At 44.6% G+C, this 16,711-nt stretch overlaps 1 protein-coding gene across 3 annotated transcripts in view; it reads left to right on the forward strand.

The window, feature by feature from the left end:
- Positions 1 to 5,257: 5,257 nt before the first annotated feature.
- The window catches only part of CSRNP1 (cysteine and serine rich nuclear protein 1), a 30,173-nt gene continuing 18,719 nt past the window's right edge, over positions 5,258 to 16,711 (forward strand). The window contains exons 1-2 of one of the 3 annotated variants that reach the window (XM_039355252.1): positions 5,258 to 5,308; positions 7,825 to 7,887. The gene's annotated coding sequence lies outside the window, so the exon portion shown is untranslated. Of the gene's footprint in view, positions 5,309 to 7,824; positions 7,888 to 10,835; positions 11,400 to 11,609; positions 11,747 to 16,711 lie in introns of those variants that run through there. The other 2 variants (XM_039355251.1, XM_039355253.1) reach the window with 2 other exon arrangements.

A 16,711-nucleotide genomic window follows, 5' to 3' on the forward strand; every position in this document is an offset into this window, starting at 1 on the left:
GAGGTGCCAGAGTTTCTAAAACTAAAGCTAAAAGCCAAAATTTGCAAGCATGCTGCTGCGTTTTTTTAATGTTTAGCTAAGTCTTACAATCAAATGCAGATTCTAAAAGACACCTACAATAATTTTGGTCATATTTATTTATTTATTTATGGGACTTATATACTGCTTTAAGTGCAAGCACTCTCTAAGCGGTGTACACCAGTAAGCAATGTATATATACATTTACATTGCCCCCAACAATCTGGGTCCTCATTTTACCTACCCCGGAAGGATGGAAGGCTGAGTCAACCTTGAGCCGATGAGATTTGAACCGCTGACCTGCTGAACACAGTCAGCTAAAGTGGCCTGCAGTACTGCACTCTAACCGCTGCGCCACCTTGGTGCATATCCATATCCGTATCCATATCCATATCCATAGTTCTAGCTTCCAAAAAGCTCCTTGGTGGATCACAACAAGTGCATGAAGTGGGATAAGCTGTGATGGACCAACACATTTCAGTGAAGACCACGCTACATGTCTACTTGGAAGTATTGGCAGTTCTCAACCCCAAAACAGCTCATTTAGTGACTATTCAAGGTTACAATGGCACTGGAAAAAGTAACTGTTTTTCATACTTACAACCATTTATTTATTTATTTTATTTTTTATTTATTTATGAGACTTATATACCGCTTTAAGTGCAAGCACTCTCTAAGCGGTGTACACCAGTAAGCAATGCATATATATATATATTTACATTGCCCCCAACAATCTGGGTCCTCATTTTACCTACCCTGGAAGGATGGAAGGCTGAGTCAACCTTGAGCCGATGAGATTTGAACCACTGACCTGCTGAACACAGTCAGCTAAAGTGGCCTGCAGTGCTGCACTCTAACTGCTGCACCACCTCGGCTCTTATCCCCATGATAACGTGATCAAAATTTGGACTCTTGGCAACTGATTCATATTTATGATGGTTGCCGTGTCCCAGAGTCATGTGATCCCCTTTTGTGACCTTCTGACAAGCAAAGTCAATGGGGAAGCCAGTTTCATTTAACAACCGTGTTATTAATTGAACAACTACAGAGATTCACTTAAAAACTGTGACAAGAAAGGTTGCAAAATGGGGCAAAAATTCACTTAAGAACTTCACTCTTAGCAATTGAAATGGAAATTGTGGTCTTAAGTCGAGGATTACCTGAACATTTGCAAATGTCAAATAGGGCTAAGAAAGGATTGGGTGTTTTGCATTGCCAGAACTGAGCCATCACATTAGCAGGTTGCACCAACCATGTTTTCGAATTAACTTCATCAGTTGGTTCATTTTTTTCGGCATGTTAGAATAGAATAACAGAGCTGGAAGGGACCTTGGAGGTCTTCTAGTCCAACCCCCTGCTCAGGCAGGAGACCCTATACCAGAGCTCCCCAACCTTTCCAGGTTGGTGGCCCAGAGCAAAAGGGAGGAGCAGGGAAAGGTACATGCATGTGTGCATACAAAATGGGCATGCGCATGGCAAGCCGCGTGCACTCGCAGTGGCACTGGTGGCGATGCTGGCACCCACACACATGCGCAAACAGGCAACTAACACCCATGTGCATGTGCAAATAGGCCACTAGTGCCTGCATGAGGCTGCCAGCAGTGCTAGCACCCCCTCACATGTGCAAATGGGGCTGCTAGCACCCACGCAGCGGCACTAGCATTAGTGAGGAGGGGTTTGTGCATGTGTGTGCACTTGCCAGCTATTCCTATGACCCAGTGGCCAACAAAAATGGATTGGTACACAGATTGGGGATCCCTGCCCTATACCATTTCAGACAAATAGCTATCCTGTCTTTTCTTAAAAACTTCCAGTGTGGGAGCATTCGCCGCTTCTGGAGGCAGGTTGTTCCACTGGCTAATTGTTCTCACTCTCAAGAAATATCTCCTTAGTTCCTGGTTGCTTCTCTCCTTGATTAGTTTCCATCCGTTGCTTCTTGTCCTGCCTTCAGGTGCTTTGGAGAATAACTTGACTCCCTCTTCTTTGTGGCAGCCCCTGAGATATTGGAATACTGCTATCATGTCTCCCCTCATCCTTCTCTTCATTAGACTAGACATACCCAATTCCAGCAATCTTGATATGCAAGCAGAGCTATCCATTTTGTAAACACGGATTTAGGGATTATGGCTGGTCCTCAGCCTATAACCATTTGTTTAGCAACTTTTTGAAGTTATAGCAGTAGTAAAAAAAAAAGTAACTTACAACAGGTTCTACACTTTCAACTGTCACAACATACCTTTATTATTTATTTATTTATGAGACTTATATACCGCTTTTAAGTGCAAGCACTCTCTAAGCGGTGTACACCAGTAAGCAATGTGTATATATATATATATATATATATATATATATATATATATATATAAATACATACATATATATATATATTTACATTGCCCCCAACAATCCGGGTCCTCATTTTACCTACCCCGGAAGGATGGAAGGCTGAGTCAACCTTGAGCTGGTGAGATTTGAACCGCTGACCTGCTGAACACAGTCAGCTAAAGTGGCTTGCAGTACTGCACTGACTTGTATTTGCAACGGTTGCAGAGTCTCAGGTTCACGTGATCGCCGTTCACAACCTCCCCAGTTGGTTTCCAACAAATGAAGTCAATGGGGAAAGCTGGATTTGCTTAACGACTTCACGATTCATTTAACAGCTGCAGCAAAAACAGATGATAAAGTCAGACATGCGTTGCTTAGCAACAGAAATTCCAGTCCCAGTTGTGTGGTTGTAGATCACGGACTACATGTACAATAGTGAACTGTGTGAAGTAGCCAAAGCCTGCTGTAGATACGTGCAGGGAATCCTCAACTTACAACAGTTCACTTAGTGACCGTTCAAAGTTACAACATCACTGAAAAAAGTGACTTGTGACCATTTTTCATACTTATGACCATTGCAGTATCCCTACAGTCACATGATCAAAATTCAGACACTTGGCAACATATTTACGACGGTTGCAGCATCCCAGGGTCACGTGATCCCCTTTTGCGATCTTTCGATAAGCGAAGTCAATGCAGGAAGCCAGATTCACTTAACAACTGAATTACCAACTTATTAACTGCAGTGATTCACTTAACAGCTATGGCAGGAAAATGGGGCAAAACCCAATTAGCAAATGCCTCACTTAGCAACAGAAATTTTGGGCTCAGTTGTGGTCGTAAGTCAAGGACAACCTGTCTTTCTAATCCCAGCCTTAACAAGCTACAAAGCTGAAAAGGAATTTGAACTTTACTCTCCTGTGTTTTTGCCAAAAAAATCCAAGCGTTGTAACAAAGCAGAGATAGCAAGATCTTAAATGCAAACTTTTCAGTGTATCTTTATTTATTGATTATTTGCAGCTCACATACTTAGGTAGAAAATTTATGGTTATCCAAGAGCAAAATAATACAGTATTCCTAAGAGAAGCCACAGGTGACTCTGGAATGAGGTTTAACCTCATAAAGTGCAGCTTTTTTAATTTTTATTTTATTGAGCCCTTGGAAGAAAATGTGCAAATAAGTATAGGTAGTCCTCCGCTGACAATTGAACCCAAAATTTATGTTGTTGAAATAGTTGTTAAGTGAGATTCAAGATTTGTTCCATTTTACGACCTTTCTTGCCACAGTTGTTAAGTGAATCACTGCAGCTGTTAAATTAATAACATGATGGTTAAATGAATCTGGGCTTCCCCCACTGATTTTGCTGGTCAGAAAAAGTGGTCACATGACTCGGGGACACTGCAACTGTCATAAGTATGAACCAGTTGCCAAACTTCTGAATTTTGATCATGTGACCATGGCAATGCTGCAAGGGCCATAAGTGTGAAAAATGGTCAAAAGTCACTAAACAGGCAAAGGACTCCCTGTGTATTTTAGAACATCTTAACTGTATTGACATTTTGAAATCCTGGGTTTATGTATCTGTTATATTCTTTTATTCTCTTCTGTTGTACAGATAGTCCTCGACTTACAACAGTTCACTTAGTGACCATTCAAAGTTACAACAGTGCTGAAAAATTATGACTTTTTTCACACTTATTACTATTACAGCCACCCCATGGTCACATGATCAAAATTCAGACACTGGGCAACTGGCATGTATTTATGACAGTTGCCGTGTCCCAGGGTCACATGATCCCCTTTTGTGACCTTTTGACAAGCAAAGCCAATGAGGGAAGCTGGATTCACTTAACCGTGTTAGCAATCACAACTGCAGTGATTCACTTAACTGTACCAAGAAAGGTCGTAAAATGGGACAAAACTCTCTTAACAACTGTCTTGCTTAGCAACAGAAATTTTTGGGTCAATTGTAGTCGTAAATTGAGGACTATCTGTAATGGGTTAGAAATGCTTAATCCCAGAGGAGTGCAGAAAAGGTCTTTAAAAGCAGTGGCTGTAATGAGACCCACAAGAAGCTGTTAAAGAGAGGGGGGGGGGGCGGAAAGGATCCTGTGAAATAAGATGTCTTGAATTTCTGGTTTAACCACTCAGTCAAAGCTGGCTTAGTGAATCCAATATCCAGTGGACTCCATTGCCAGCAAGTTGTCGAGATTTTACCCAATGTGGTCAATTAAAATTAGCATGGCTAGGGTTGTGGTTCAACGAGTTGTGCAAGCACACCCTAATTCCTTATCTCCCCCCCCCTTTGCAGGAATGCGTGGCGGAGGGAGATCCAGTGGGGATCCCTAGAAACCAAGATCCCTTCCTTGAGTATGAACCGGGATGCGCTCTGACGCGCGTTTGTCCCTGCAGCGATAAGCGCTTACGAACGTGGTTCTAACCCAGCAGTTTTCCTCCCAGCGCCGCCTTGGACTACAATTGCCAGCAGCCTCAGCCGGCGTGGGTCGAAACCCACCTCGGTGCCAGCCCCAATCCCGGCCAAGCTGCGCTCCAGCCGGGCTACCCTTCTAATCTGCCGCGCAAAGGGATGGTTTGGCACGCGGAGCGACTCAGCGACTCCAGTGTGTTTGCTACGCTCCCCCTAGAAGCTATTCCCAAAGAATCCAAGGTTTCTGGGGGAGGGGGGGAAAGAGGAGGAAGGGGGGAAATCAATTGTTGGCCGGCCGACCCGCTCAGCCGGCGCCCCAGTTCCTGCAGCGTCTCGGGAAGGCGGCGCGCTCCGTCGAACCAGGCGCAGGAAAGCGCATGGGCGGAGGCGAGCAGCTAACAGGTCCGGACACTTCTCGCCCCTCCCCGCCTCGCCCCGCCCGGTAGCTTTAAAAACCGAGACGCAGCCTTTGGATGTTTGGGCAGTGTTGACCCAATGCGCTGTGGGAAAAAGTAGGTCTGACTCTGGATTCATACGGTATGCTCGCTTGAATTGGGATTTGGTAGTTGTGCTTTAACGAAGCTTCGGGGGTTGGGTTAGTGCGGGTCTCCAGAGAAGCCATAAAATGGATGGGTGGTTTGGACATCCCATATTAAAATATGGGATTGGGTGATGTTAATCCGGCTTTAGGACGCGGCGGGTTTGAAAACCCAGCCAGGGCTACGGTTGCGTTTTGGATTGTATTGCGCAAATCCACACCACTGGATTCAAGCAATATTTCCATTAGTCCGAAAGCCAGAGAGATGGGAGTGCTAAGTGAAACAGCTTTATACTGGCGTTTTTCGCCAGGACATGGAGGCACAAACTAGCCACAATTTAACCTAGTCAGCTGTTCGGAAGCAAAGGGAGAGGGGAGACCATTTTCTTGCTCGTTCGCTTATTTAAAAGATTAAAATAAAAAATCCAAATGGGGAGCCATTTTCAAAGGGAGGGCAAAGGGTTAAAAAAATGGGATGTTTTGTAAAGAAGGGATAGTGAAAATTTGAAGGGCAGCCATTCTCTTGAAGGAAAATCAGCAATCCAGGATGGCTTAAATTTTTGGTGTCCACCTTATATTGAAGTTAAAAATTTGCATTGGGGATGATAGTTTAACACCGCTGGTGATTGTGGAAGTTACTTGGGTATAAACCCTGGGAGTTGAGTGTGTTGCTGTTTCTGCAGGTCCAGAAAGTTGCCTTTGATAGAGTCAAATTTAGCCTATCGGTGTGGGATGTTTGGTTCTGGCATGGTCACTGTGGCTTGGGACACAAACCATAATTAATCCAAACCATGGTTTAGCATGGTATACAGCAGGGGTCTTCAACCTTGGCTTCAAACTTTTAGGACTTGTGGGCTTCAACTCCCAAAATGCCTCAGCCAGCCATGCTGGCTGAGGAATTCTGAGAGTTGAAGTCCACAAATCATAAAAGGGCCAAGTTTGAAGACCCCTGGTATAGGGTCTCCCGCTTGAGCAGGGGGTTGGACTAGAAGACCTCCAAGGTCCCTTTCCAGCTCTATTCTGATTGAAGTTTGAACTCGGCCATTGTGTTTAAGCCATGAATGACTGACTCTTCAAACCTAGCCAATTGGGGCCCCTAGAGAACTAACCAAATTATTTTAGCCTAGTATGCTGACTCTGTAAACCACTTAAAGCGCTGTAAAGCACTATGAAGTTGTATATAAGTCTCAGTGCTGTTGCTGTAACCAACTTAGGGTTTATTCTAAAATTTTGATAAGTAGAATGAAAAATGAATTCTGTGCTGCCTTTTGCTGCTGCTGAGTCTTCACTCTATTGACTTCTACATCTGTTGAAGTTCTGCCTGCCAGAAAATCTCCACGCAGACAGTATTGTAGTCATTGCAAACAATATTGTGTCTTGAACCATAAGGTCTTGATCATAAGCCCCCATTGGATGGAAACAAGGTAGTTTAATAGCTGCCTGTATGTAATTACTCACAGCCACCCGTATGTAATTACATACATTCATTCTTAATTGGTTGAACTATAGTTCATTGAAGGAATCCAGTTGTCCATATTCACACAACAGCATGTAACTTAAGCATGCTGGCTACTTTCTGACTGCAATTGGTTCTGTAAACGGCCTGTCTGCCTTAATAGCAGCATTAAAATGCTTTTTAATAAAATGTGTTTATCTGACTCCTGATTTTTAGCACAGGTAAAAATCAACCCATCATTTAGCAATCATTCAAAATTCCAGGGGACCCCTCCCCCATTTAAGACTCAGTTCCAATGTTCTGCTTCCCCCCCCCCCCATTCATGTAAGTGCATTTTTTGGGCTGCTGGGCAACTGTCCTACATTTACCACCATTTGCCACGTCCTCCAGCAATTTATTCCTTTTTGGCAAAAAATGGCATTTACTTCCTTTTCCAGCAAAACTTGGCCGTAGTGAATATGGGGTTTGCTTAATGACCATGGTGGTTACTTGGGTTTGGTGAATGACCTCTGCAAAAAGGGTTGTAAAATTGGGCCAGTCACATGATGCCCTGGTTTATGGCCATCACAACTGTAATTGCCAGGCTCAATTGCAGTCATAAGTTGAGGACTACAATACCTGTATTATGGCTAATCAAGCAAGATAGCTGGCTTTGCAGAATTAATGCATTTAAGCTGAAGGGGGTTGCATGAACTCAGCTGATGTTTTCCAGGGAAAACCTGGAAAACGTCGTTCTGTCACCTTCTAAATGTCTGTTTCAAAAAAAAAAAAAAAAAAACCAACCTAAGCCTGGACCTCTGTAAGAACTTGATGGGGTTCCATGAAAGCTTAATGTTTGGGAGGGCATGGATTTCCTTCAAAATACAGGCAGTTTCCTATGATTAGAGCTTTGTCTCTTGATCAGAGCTTCTGGGAAATTGTCTTAACCAGCAGGCTGGTTCTGCAGGCTGAAAAGATTTGAAAACCCCAGTCCTTGAAAAGCATTGATTTTTTTTTTCTTTTCTCCTTGGAAACCATGATAATTAAGAATATACACTAAAAATCTCTCTTTTTTTTTAGCGGTCAGACTAATTGGAAGAAAACTCACAAAACCTCTGCATAATCTCTTGAAGAGAAATTAAGGTAGGTACAGCTAAAACTTATTGATTGATTGGTATCCCGCCTTTATTTTTACAAATAACTCCTAGTGGTGAACATACCTAATATTCTTTCCTCCTCCTGTCTTCCCCTCAACAATAACAACAACCCTGTGAGGTGGGTTGGGCTGAGAGGGAGGGACTGCCCCAAGCTCACAAGCCAGCTTTCATGGCTAAGGTGGGACTAGAACTCACAGTATTCTGGTTTCTAGCCTGGTGACTTAACCACTTATCCAACAATTAAAGGCACTAAAATCCAATTTTGCAAGTGGCCATCCAAATTCTACCTGGCTTTTGAGAAAAGAGAAATGGCTTCCATACGTTGGCTAATGGCCTCTGATCAGTCTATCCTTGTGTTTCGTCTAAGGGGCTGTCCTGTCCACATTTAACAGAATAAATCTGCTGGAAGCAGGGAGATTTGCACGGGGAAACTAAGCCTAGAATTGCACTGCTTTTCTTTTAACCAGATTCAGCTTTCCCTAGCCACAAATGATAGCTTAATTATGTGTAGGTATGGTGTAACAGCAGCTTACCATTGATCTTTATAACTTTCTACATCTGCAAAAAGTACCGTAGCTAAAAGAGAAGGGGACCGATGTGCAGAGCTAAACCCTAATTTGTTTCATAAGCCACGATTGACTGATTTTACATATTAAACCCTAAATACAAGCTTAAAAGTAGAGGATGCTTCTATTTCATGGAGGATTTAACCAAGGGATGAGGAAGAAATGCATTAGTCAATTTTTACCTTTGTATTGAATCATAAACTAAATGTGGGTTGGATTCTCATAGATTTAATGTTAGTTTAGCAGCTCTCAAAATTGGCCATTTTAGGATGTGGGGACTTCAGTTCCTAGAATTCTGCTGCTACTTGAAATTTGCACAAAGTTGCCAGTTTGAGCAACTCCGCTAATATGTTGCTTGGTCTAAAGCTACTGTAATATATGAAGAAGGTAAAGGTTTTGGCGTGGGGTCTGTAAAAAAAGAAGTGGATGGATGAATTTACAGCCCAACTTAGCCACTGTGGACAATATACCCCAATAGTAAGAAAAATTAACCATATATTCCTAAAACACACACAAATACATAAATTTCTGAGATTACAGCTACTTTTCCATCCTCCCTCAGCCTTAATGATATAGGGTTTCCTGCCTGAGCAAGGGGTTGGACTAGAAGACCTTCAAGATCCCTTCCAACATTATTATTATTATTTTAATATTAATATTGTTATTTCTTTAAGGGCTCTAGGTATTTTTTTAAAATATCTTTTCTCCATAACTGGTACATCCCACCTTTTTTTCTTACTAGCAAAGTTTTGAGATGTAATGATCCTGTTACAAGCATCTGTGATGTTATTTCCCCTTCTTGAGCAAAAGGGATAATGAAAGAGGTGGAAAATTCCCATTTTGCATATCGAAGACTCTTTTTTAGGAACATGCAGTTGATTTTTCTTACTGTTGGGATCCAGAGCCCAGGGTTGCATCCATTTAGTTGGGAGCTGAGTAAATGCTCTAAAAATCCATCCATCAGATCCATCCTCTCTCCAAATTTTTGCCTCCTTCATACTGAGCTACAGATTACATTATTGTTGTTCAAACTGACAACTTTGGTGTGACTACATTTCAATTCCCAGAATCCCCCAGCAGCCAAAGCCCAGATAAATATATATTCTTGACCAGGTCATGTTGTGCATCTTAAGGGGGGACTCAGTTGTGTTCTGTTTGTCTCCTCTCCAACTTTAAAATTCTCACGGGGTATAAACTCAGGTTAAATATGCAAACTGCAGACCTGGTTTCCAATGCATCCAGGCCACTTCAAGACTCGTCAGGCAGGCAAAAACTGGCTAAGGGAACTTGAATGTGTGAACCGGTTTCTAATCATAGTTGATCACCCCTCACCAACCTTTATAAGGGTCAGAACTTGCACTTGGGGTTCGTTAGGGGAATATCTGCACTTTTGGAATATTCTGGGTTTATGGCTGGTGATGGGGAAGGGATCTTTAATGCAGATAGTCCTCAATTTACAGCTGTTCATTTAGTGAAAAAGTGACTTCTGTTTTTCACACTTATGACCATTGATCAAAATTTGGAGGCTTGGCACCTGGCCTGTATTTATGATGGTTGCAGTGTGCTGGGATCATGTGATCCCCTTTTGTGACCTTCTGGCATGCAGTCACTGGGGAAGCCAGTACCACCAATTTAACAACTGCAGTGATCCGCTTAACAATTGTGGCAAACAAAGTCATAAAATGGGGCAAGACTCACTTCACAACTGTCCCTCTTAGCCATGGTTACAATTGTGGCTGTAAGTTGAGGACCACCTGTATTGCACAGGGGTGGCAGGAGAGCCTTGTTCACTCCCATTCTTAAAAGAAAAAAAAATGCATTTTAAAAATCCTTTTAAAACTATTATAAAGACCCAAAGACTCCAAAGTCTTCTTCACAGCACCTCTCTGGACAGATTTAATTTGTTTTCCAGGTCTGGTAATTAACCAAGCACTTTTCTCTTTCCTGAGGTGCAGGGATGGGGTTGGGCTCTCTTACAGTCGTCTGAATAGAACACGGGCAGAGCGTGCGCGCGCGTGTGTGTATGTGTGTGTATGTGGGGGGTGTGTTAATTCCAACAAGCATAACTGAGCCAGCTACCGGATATCCTACGATCAGGCGCCTTCCTCTGGGATAACGACTTCCACGCCTATCATTCCCAACTCCCAAGCCCGCTGGGGTCGTTTGCCAATAGCCCCCCCCCCACTCCCCGCGGCGGGGATACCCACCAGGCGGCCCCTCTGGCTGCAACCCGGAAGCCTTTTTGCTCTACTACACTAAATCCCAAAGAGGGAGTGGGGAGGGGGGAAGACGACGGGAAGCAGGGACGTCTGAAGCGGCGCCCCGGGAGTCCGAGCCTCGGACGCCTGCGAGACGCCGGCAACCCCAGAGAAATTCCTGCGGGCGAGGCCCACGCGCGCGCGCGCACACACACACACCGACGTGCGAATCCCTGCGGCCACGGATCCAGCCAATCCCTGCGCTCTCCCTTTCTCTCCGGGAAGGGAAGGGAGGCCACTAGGCTCTTGCTCATCCCCTCTTCTTCCTCCTCCTCCTCTTCCCCCCCCCCCGGCTGCTGCTCCTGCCGCCGAGCGTGGCTCCGCTAGGGAGGAGAAGGAGGCCGGGCAGGAAGCGGGCCGGGCTGTCTCTGGCTGAGCTCCCCGGTCACCTCCTGCGTCAGCGCACAGGAGTTTTCCACTGACGAAAAAGGGCAGCGCAAGCAGCTGGAGGAGGAGCGGCGGCGACAGCGGCGGCGGCAGCAGCGGCGCCCTCCAGATCAGAGCCGCGCCGAGCACGGTCGGAGGCAGCTCAGCGCTTCTCGCCGCCGCTACCGCTGCTGTTGCTCCGCGGCGATGCGCTCCTGAGCTGCCGCTCCGCCAGCCGGATTTCCCCGAAGCCGTCTCTGCACTCTGCACTCCTCCGGCGGATGTCCCTGGAGCCTCGAGCGGCGCCGGTAAGTGTCTCTGTCGGGGCGCCTGCCGCTGGAGCCGGAGGCGTAGTGACTCCGCCACCGCTGGGACTCCCCTCCCCAAAGGAGTGGGCGCTTGGGGGGGCAGCGGGGGAGGGTCCTGGCTCGCGATGAGGAGGAGGGACGGGGCGCCTTACAGGACGGGGCCGGTTCTGGTTCGGGTTTGTCTGGAGGGGAACTCGCGTCGTCGGGGATCCGAGACGCGGAAGAAAAGACACGTCAGGATCGGCAGGGCCGAGGGCTAAGTACACTGGAGAGGGCGGAGGATGCCCGACCAGGAGGGGGCACTGCGGAGGGGAACGCGCGTTCCCACCGTCGGAAGGGAATCCCAGGTCAGGGGTGACTTTCTGCAGGCAGACACTTGTTCGGGGGGGGGGGGTCTGCGGTTGGGGTCCCGATTCCCAAGCTCGTCTTCAGTCGAGGTTTGCACCCGCAGCGAGGGAGGATCTGTTTGAGCCAGACAAGACTGCCTCCCTGTGGCGAGCCGGGGAACGGTTTTCCTGGTCGGATCGCGATCCTTGGGCCTGCGGGCGGCGATCCTAAGCGACTTCACATTTAGCCTGTTCTCCCAGATCGACGCCCGGTTGCCGAGGCAGAGCAAAGCGCTCACGGGACCGGGGGAACTGCCCGCCCTGCTTATCTGATCCCCAGCTGACTTTTACCTGCAGGGCTTTGTGGAGGGGAGAGTCGCTGGCGGGAACGTGCTAGACCGGAGGGTGAGGGGGGGTATGTGTGAATAGGACGCGTTCCAATTCCTTGGAACTGGGCGTTTGGGTCCCTCGCTCGCTTCGTTCCACTCTCGGCGCTGATCCACCTCAAGAGATTTTTTTTAAATACCGGGGCTATTTCTGATGGGACGAGCAACGACCCCTCCCCAAGCAATGTTAACAGACTAGTGTGAATTTCCTGGACCCACAGAGGGGGCTGATGCCCTTCACCAAGAGTAGAATTAGGAATGAATGAAGGTGGGGCGTTTTTTCCTCTTCTGAGATCTCTCTTCCTGTTGGTCTCCTCTCCTGTTTGTCATAGCTACTCCGGGGAAATACTGTGTATTTGATTCCTGGGAAGTGACTCACCCTAACTGAGCAGCAGCAGAAGTCAGCTCTTCTTCTAAACGTGGGGATTGCCAGTTAGTAAGACTTGCATCATTTAGCCATGACGGAATGGCGAGGCTGCTGGAACTCAGCTGAGGTGATGTCACAAACTGACAGGAACCCAGACACAAACCCCCAGATGTCCGGTTAAACCTTAGCTAAGGATTGCTAGCTCTTTTCCTTTGACGTCCAACAGCAGACCAGAATCTGCTGGCAATTTATTGGGTTAGTAAGTTATATACTGTAAGCCATCAAAAGTATGGCTTGCTCTTAGTTTGGCATAACTCTGAACAGAGATTTTAGTTTGCAGCACAATTTGTTGGTGGTGTTAGTTATATACCAAGTCTTCACCCCCTGAAGGAGGGCTGTGAGTTTTAACTTACTCAGAATAAATCTGCAGGAGCCAGTCTCCAATAAAATAATTCTCAGTGGAGTCTTGTTGTGCCTTAGTTTTGAGCACACATCGGCTGGCATGAGATTGGGAAATGTTTCAGCCTATGAATTATGTGCATGTTGCTTTCCCTGATTGTAAGAACTGTGAAATCTGTAGACCCACATAGTTGGATACAAATGCAATTGACCATGGGAAAGTCCCTTCCTTCCTTCCTTCCTTCCTTCCTTCCTTCCTTCCTTCCTTCCTTCCTTCCTTCCTTCCTTCCTTCCTTCCTTCCTTCCTTCCTTCCTTCCTCACTCCCTCCTCCTCTTTTTTTCTCTCTTCTGATTTATTCTTTAACTCCAATAACAGTTTCTGTTCCAGTTGCTCCTAATACAATCTCCTTTGTAACTAGAGCACCACCTACTGGTAGTAAAGAAGAATAACTTATAATACCATTGCAAAACTATCCTGTATGTTTGATTTTCTGAGCTGAAAGGGTGCCGCCTCTCCCTAAAGTTTTAAGACTTAAAGAATTCATAGCAAGATTCTCTCTCTGTTCATTGGGGTGAAAAATGCTTTTGATGCTGTGTGGAAACTTACAAAATGAAATATTGTCTGCAGTCAGGATATTTTATATATGCAATATACAGTTCTGATTTCATCCTTTAAAACTCTTTGGTTACTTTTGTTTACCTACTTAAGGGTACATCATAATGCAATTGAGTCAGATTGCTTAAACATCCAATAATTAGCATATAGTTGGATTGCATAAGGACTGATCATTAATTACACAAAGGTTTAAAAATCAACACACTTTTCCCTAGAATAAATTTCTTGTACTGTTGCTGAAGTCATTCTTTTGAAATCAGAGCTGACTGATATTAAAATTCGGCACAAATCTTCCACAACAGCCATTTTAGTTTTATTATTATTATTTTTAATTCATTTGGGAAACTGAGGCAGAGATTTTGCCAATGAGGAAAAGCAGATGCCATCTTCTGAAGGGGTTTTGACCATAAAGCAAACCAATTGTAAACACAGTCGTTAAGCATATCTGACTCTTCCCCCCCCCCCCTTAATTTTGCTTGTCTGAATGACCCTCGCAAAAAATGGTCTCAAAATCAGGTTGGATGACCTGATTTACAACCAGGATGGGCAGGCACCAACATGGTTGTAAGTCAAGAATGACCAGTAGTTGGGTAATGAAACATCTGCAAGGAAACAGCCAAGCTAAGAGAGCACCAGGGACTCCGCAGATAGGTGTGTGCGTATCTGTCCATGCCCTAAAGTATCGCTTGGCCTTCTTATCTCAGTCCTCACAGGTGTGTCTGTGTGATGTCGGAACAGCCCAGTACAGTAGCAGACTTATAGAATAACACAGTTGAAAGGGACCTTGGAGATCATCTAGTCTAACCCCCTGCTCAGGCAGGAAACTCTATACCATTTCAAACAAATGGCTGTCCAGTCTCTTCTTAAAAACTTCCAGTGTTGGAGCATTCACCGCTTCTAGAGGCAGGTTGTTCCACTGATTAATTGTTCTAACTGTCAGGAAGTTTCTTCTTAGTTCTAGGTTGCTTCTCCCCTTGATTAGTTTCCATCCCTTGCTTCTTCTGCCTTCAGGCGCTTTGGAGAATAGCTTGACTCCCTCTTCTTTGGGGCAGACCCTGAGATACTGGAACACTGCTATCATGTCCCCCCTCGTCCTTCGTTAAACTAGACATACCCAATTCCAGCAACCGTTCCTTGTATGTTTTAGTCTCCAGTCCCCTGATCATCTTTGTTACTCTTCTTTGTACTCTTTCTAGAGTCTCAACATCTTTTTTATATCATGGTGACCAAAACCAGATGCAGTATTCCAACTGTGACCTTACCAAGGCATTGTAAAGTGGTATTAATAGTTCCTCACCTATTTTCAGAGTGTTTGTAGAACACTGAAAACTTCTATGCGTTATCAATGTTAGTCTTCAGTTCTTATGAAATGGACTGGTGGAAAGTCTGGTTTTCTTTTCTTTTGAATTTAGCTGGGTGTTGTGATTGGCGTTAAATGTTTTAGGGTGCAGGTGCTTTTTTCCCACCTCCCCACTGTTTTTGGAAGCAAAGTCATTGTACTTTTTTAAAAAAAGTTTAATTCTAGCTCACAGTCAGAGCTTTTGCCTTAAAGTTTCTCCAGCTGGTGTGCGTTGGAGAGTTGTGTGCAGCTACATGTAAAGTTAAAAGGTACAACATACAGAGTGTATTCACTGGGGGACAAACACAGGAAGTATTCTAATTATTCATTGGCAATGAAATAGAGCATTTGATTAAGCACTGAACAGCATTCATAGTTTTCGCCACCATGTTCACATCCTGATTAAAGCGAATGGGATATTTATAAATGTAAAAGAGGCGCAGAGAGAAATATTCTGATCCATTGTGTGTACTGATAGATTGATCATCTTTTACAGTAACCCTGAATCTTGGTTCACAAGCTAACCAACACCATTTCATAAATACAGAAGCCTTGGCTTACAACCATTCATTTAGTGACCGTTCAAAGTCACAATGGCATTGACTGTTTTTCACCCTTAAGACCGTTGCAGCATCCCCAGGGTCACATGATCAAAATTTAAATGCTTGGCAAGTGGTTCATATTTATAACTGGATCCCGGGATCATATGATCCCCTTTGATGACCTTCTGATGAGCAAAGTCAATGGGGAAGCCAGATTCAATTAACAACTGTGTAACTAACTTAACAACTGCAGTGATTCATTTAATGACTGTGGCAGGAAAGGTCATAAAATGGGGCAAAACTCAACAACTGTCTCATTTAGCAGCATAAATTTACAGCTCAATTATGGTCGTAAGTTGAGGATTACCTGTATCTAATGCTTTATGGAGTGATTTATCAAACATACACCCCGCCACAATCCAACTATTCTTCTCCCAGAAAGACATATGTGGTGTGAAAGTCATCCCTAAAAAACTAAGAAATTCTCCTTTGGCTGTGTCTTGCGTTTGAGGAAATAAATATACACGCTACCTTACTTACCTGGGCTGATAATTCTGCATGTTTGCATTTTCCTTGAATGAGGCCCTCCAGATGTGTTGGACTGCAACTTCCATCTTTGAATAGAGCCCTTCCAGAGGAACACAAAGTTGCAGTAAACAATTTGCTTTTCGCCCTGGGATCTAGAGGGTGACCTTATCTACCCTCTCACTTGCTGGAAAAAAAGGCCTTTCTACACTTTGAATTACTGTACTTCTTGCTTTCATTTTGAAATGGGAATTTTTGTGCATGTGTGTGTGAGACACAGAGAGAGGGGGGGGGAAGGAGAATATGTGTTATTTTCCATCTTTGTCCCATGGCAAGCCTCTTCATCTATTTTTAGCTGTAGTGAGTTAATGAAACCTTAGATCACTATTTTTCAACCCTGGCAACTTTATGATGGACGAACGTCAACTCCCAGAATTCCCCAGCAAGCATGCCTGGACTTCATTCAATTCGCAGAATTTCCAACTGATTTAGGAATTCTGAGAGTTGAACTGCACGCATCTTAAAGTTGTTGAGGTTGAGAAACCTGATATAAGGTCAGGAAGGCTTTTAAACTGATTGTGGCAACCCCAAGGAGATGGATGGATGGATGGAAGGAAGGAAGGAAGGAAGGAAGGAAGGAAGGAAGGAAGGAAGGAAGGAAGGAAGGAAGGAAGGAAGGAAGGCAGGCAGGCTTATATCCATCCCTTCATGAATGGTGCTGCTGATGCAAGCAGGAAAAAGTTATTTAATAATTATAGGTTTCTTCTCCAATCCAAATATTTGAAATTAGCTAAATTAGTTTAGAATATTTT

Source organism: Crotalus tigris, unplaced genomic scaffold, assembly GCF_016545835.1.
Source record: "Crotalus tigris isolate CLP2741 ecotype Arizona unplaced genomic scaffold, ASM1654583v1 scf7180000018650.477379, whole genome shotgun sequence".
Lineage (NCBI taxonomy): Eukaryota > Metazoa > Chordata > Lepidosauria > Squamata > Viperidae > Crotalus > Crotalus tigris.